Genomic DNA, 5009 nt, shown 5'->3' with positions numbered 1-5009 from the left:
GTTATCTTCGTTTGGAAGATGAGAGGAAAAAAGGTGGAACCAGTGAGGTATAGGGGCAAAGAGTTGCAGGAAGTGAAGGATTGTTAGGCTAGGTCGATAACTTTCTCGAGTGGGGAACATCCAGAGAGTGGTAAACCAATGGATGGTGCTTAAAGAGAGGGTCAAGGCAATAGTGTGGGCTGAGCAGAGGTGCCAAAAGATACATTTGAAAATGAGAGGAAGGTCTTGGACTTCTTGTAAGGTGGTAAAAGAGAAAAGGGTAAGATATGGATAGTCGGGGTGAAAGGAACTTCCTGGTAAGACTAATCCTTCACGATGAAGGGCAATCATGAGGAGTTGGATGGCCGTAGTTTTACTGTAAGAAATGACTTTTCTTTGAGTTAGATCTTGGACAATTTATGGGGGAAGGCCTGGGGGAAGGGAACAACAAAGGTTATGACCAAGAGGTGGCGTCTGAGAAGTAGAGGTGCCAGGGGTTATGGGGAAAAGTAAAGGGATGATGGCAAAAGTTGAGGTAGGTCGGGGGAGGAAATCTGTCAAAACATTTTCTTTTCCTTTTATGTGCTTAACATCAAAAGACCATTGGAGAACCACTGAGTCCATCGGAGAAGTGCTTGAGGGAGGATATTTTGTCAAAATTCAAGCATACGTGGAAAGCTTGACATGTCAAGTTCAACGAGGAACTTATGACTGATAAGATGAAATTGGAATTTTTCTATGCCACGCTTGACTGTTAGGATTTCTTTGAAATTAGATTGATAATGGGCCTTAGAAGGCTTAAAAGATCCACTCTTATATCCACAAACAGTTCTTGTAGTGTGGGGAGTCTGTTCTTCAAGGAGGACTGCACCCCAATGAGTATCACTGGCATCTGTTTGTAAAATTCTTTTTCCAGTGGATGGGATCTGGAGAGTGGGGAGGTTCTCAGAAAGCTTCTTTAGAGCTTGAATTGTCGATGTGTGAGTAGCAGACCGCGGAGAGGATTTTTTTCGCAAAAGCTGGTGAAGCATAGAAGTATATTTTGTCTGTTTTGGAAGAAACTCTGTCATATAATTGACGATCCCGAGAAATTGTTGAACCTGATTTTTGGTGAGGGCCATTTGGAAACAACTTTAAGGAGGTTGCAATATGGGGCGGAAGATTATATTGCCCTTTGAAGATGGTCACACCGAGAAAATCAATAGTAGGGACACCAATTTGCATATTTTTGGAAGAGCATAAGATCAAAATCTTGAACAATTTGATGAAAATGCTGGAGAATTCGAAGATGATCTGTCTCATCTTTGGAAAAGAAGAGAATATCATCAATATATATAAGAGCATGGTCTTGGATGGGAGCAAAGATCTTCATCATGGCTCTCTAGAAGATAGATGGAGCTGTTTTGAGACCAAAAGGCACGACTATCCATTGCATATGATAGCCTGGAATACAAAAGGTTGTCTTTGTTAATCTTCTGGGATGATTCCAACTTGGAGAAAACAGTGGCATGGGTTACTTGAAGAAGCAAAGCCGGACGAGTTGGAAGGGAAAATTTCTCATCAGCCAAAAAGAAATTTAACGGCCGATAATTAATCACCATTCTCAACTTTCCACGAACTTGTTCTGCTCGTTTGTTGACATGAAATGCTTGGCATGCCCATGGAGAAAGAGTAGGTTCCAAAAGACCTTGGGACTGTAGTTGCTGAATCTCTTGAATAGCCAATGAAAGATGATCTGGATTTAGGCCTGGATGGCTAGCTTTTGTTGGATTGACATCTTCATTTTTCTTAAAAGGAAGTGTGATGAAGAAGTCAGGGTTCTGCCATAAAGGTTGAGAACACTTGGTGAGAAAATCCGAATGAGATTCCGCACAGGATGTTGTGAGGATATGTGCTTTGATTGCTTCAAACATAGAGGGTCCTGTAAAAAAGAGGTTAGAAATAGAGGTCCAGGGAAGAAGCTGTTGTTTATATGCAAGACCTTGGGGAGTCCAACGAAGAGGGAGATGGCGAAGGACATCAAAACCTATGATGAGGTCTTTGCCTGAAAAATGGTTTCCTAGAACGGTATGGGTAATAGACAAGATAGAGAGAAGCTGGATTTTTATAGGTTGTTCAGACATTAGGGTGATATGAAAAATTTCACCATTAGCTGCAAGGAAAGGTAGGGGTGGATCCTGAGTTGTCAAAAAAGGTTTGGGAAGAACTTTTGGGTTTAGGATTGTTGTAGCAGCTCCTGTGTCTAAGAAGACAATAAGTTTGATAGGTTTAGCATAGGGTTCATGGATTATTTGTACTGAGACATGAGGAAGAGAAATTGACTGACATTGGAGAAGAGGGGGTTGGAGACTTGTCTGAGAATGGGAAAGGAAAGGTATCACTTGGTACAGGGGATCAGATTCCTCGGACTCGGAGAGGGAAGACTCTGGGTCTGAGTCTGTTTTTGGGAAATCAATTGCAAATAGAGAAAGATCTATAGGTGCTTCATCAAGAGAGTATAAAGATTCAAGGTCCGCATCCTGAAGATCATGTTGAAGAGAGGATAACATGTGCATGACCTTATCTTTCTTGCGAGTCATGGGACAATTTTTGGCAAAATGTCTGTTTTCCCCACAGACATAACAAGCAATTGAGAAATCTCCATTTTTTCTTTGGAGAATGGAAGGAGAATTTCTTCTTTCTCCTTGGCTTCCATTTCTAATGCTGAGAGAAAGGGGGAAACCTTCTATAGTGAGAAGTCTTCTTGGTAGCACAATCACAAGATTTGTCACATTTGCACTTAATTTTAAGATAATAAGTATCACAAGAGAGGAGACTTTATCAGAGTGATCTTGCAAATCTTTCTAAACTTTTTTGACGTTGCAAAGCTTATCAAGGGCAGTGAGAGCATAGTTGTAAAGAGAACCAATAGTGCATGAAGCCAATGGAATATTCTGGTTCTTCAGAAAGTCCTATGTATCTGCGCCAAGAGGCTCTTGAAGAGAGTTCAAGAAAACTTGCTTTAGGTTTTCATTATCAATTCCACCGATTTTATGGAATTGGTCAGTCATTCTGGAGAAATGTTTGTCAATATCTGATCTAAGCAGAGAACAACACTTCATTTGGATAAATTCATCACGGGCCTTTGAAAGATCATTTGATACGGGGCCAAGGAACTCTTGATAAAGTGGTAATAAACTGGCTCTCAGTAAGTTGCACAAGTTGCAGTTGTCTGTAAGGGCTAAGAGCTAAATATCATTCCCTAAGTTTCCTTGGAGTCTTGCAACAAACTTAGACAAGACACTGACAATTGAGGCTCCTTCATGAAGTAGTTCAGCATTGATCTATGCATGAAAATCTACAATTCGGGATGCCCATTTAGGAACAGGAATATCATCGAGGGTGAAAAATTGCTTGGGGTCCTGGTTTTGATATGGGGTAAGGTGTAGGTGAGACAGGGGGCGGTCTAGGTGTATCCTTAGGATTCTGGATTTCATGATCATTATCCATTTCGGAAACATGAGGTGCAGCAGGCTGTGGTCCTTCATTCATGAAAGAATGGGATCTGGGATGGTAAGGTTTGTGAGAAATTCAGATAAAGTATTTTTTGAGGGGGAAATGATTGTATGGATAGATTTAGGTGGAGGGGTAGACAGGGGTAGATGATGGAGGCGCGGGAGAACTAGACAAAGGTGCAGGATATGGGACAGGCATTGGATAAGGGGTAAATGGAGCTGGTGCTGGTAGGGCATCTGCAAATTCGTCCTCATAATCACTAAGATCCATAAATGCAGCAGTAGATGTCCATGCTGGTGGGAGTCTACCGTAAGCACGTCCTCTGGTTGCTTGTGTTCTTTTGGGAAGAGCACGTTGTTGTCTTTGGAGTTCTTTGAGTTCTTCAGTTGGAAAAGTCCTTGGAGAAGAAACGATTGGTGGTGCAGGAGAGGCATACATAGCAAAAGGATCTTGTGGAATGAAGTTGGGAACTGTTACTGGAAGTGGTTGCTGTTGCCTGTGGCGAGATGAGGCAAAAGGAGGTTGTGGTGGTTGTAGCTGGTGAAGTTGAGCTTCAAGGTACCTGAGATGCTTTTCCTTCTGGCCAATAAGGGCAAAAGTTGTAGTAGTATCAACGACACTGAAGGAAATTCCAGCAAGTTCAATATGGATCTGATCAATTTCTCGTCGAAGAGACTGTAGAAGATGATCATGATGGGATAAAGTGCCATGACTTTGTTGAGTTTGGGCTACTTTGAAGAGGTGGAATGTAACTGGACACGTGTTTAAGCCAGGGTTTCATTGCATAAAAACAGTGAGCAAATAGATCCATCTTCCATCCATCTACTTTGAAGAAAAAGTAAACTAGTATAATTGATGACAGACAAAATAGGTAATGGATGCAACACTGATGTTTGGTATGGTCCCTGGGTCTTTGATAAGTTGATTCTTGGTTGATTTGAACATCCATCTCCTTTTCCCCCTTTAAGGTGATAAAGTTGGGAATTCTTGGAATACCATTTTCTTGCTTTATTTTCTCCCTTTAGATCTTATTAATGCCATTATAGAAATCCTAATAAGCTCTGTCTACACTTGGTGGTGTCACTTTTTACAATCGAGAGTCCTAAGTGCTAAACTAGCGGCCAAATTTCTGAATTCTAATATAATTACTAACCGTATTAGATCCTCCAACAGGTGCATGTTATCTCTTTGCTCACGTTAGCATCCAAAATTTAAGATTTCTTTTGGAGAATCTCCCATGGAGGAATTTCAAGTATGGATGTACTGGGGAAATGGATGCATGTTGATCCATGTGTCTTTTGTAACCGCCAACATGATACTTTGTGGCACACCTTTAAATTTTGTGAATTTACTAAGCGAATTTGCAGCCAGCCCATTGGGTTTACATATTGCTTCTCTGTCTACATCCCCTTTTCAACACTTTGTTCGGTAGAAAAATGTTTCTGATATTTTTCATTCTATGGGAACAAAAAAAAAATGGAATAAAGCGTTCAATGTCAACTTGGTGTTTTTCGGAATGAAAAAGGGGGGGGGGG

The sequence above is a fragment of the Macadamia integrifolia genome, chromosome 4 (assembly GCF_013358625.1).
Source record: "Macadamia integrifolia cultivar HAES 741 chromosome 4, SCU_Mint_v3, whole genome shotgun sequence".
NCBI classification, from domain to species: domain Eukaryota; kingdom Viridiplantae; phylum Streptophyta; class Magnoliopsida; order Proteales; family Proteaceae; genus Macadamia; species Macadamia integrifolia.
The sequence above is the reverse complement of the archived record's forward strand: the minus strand, read 5'-3'. Positions refer to the sequence as shown.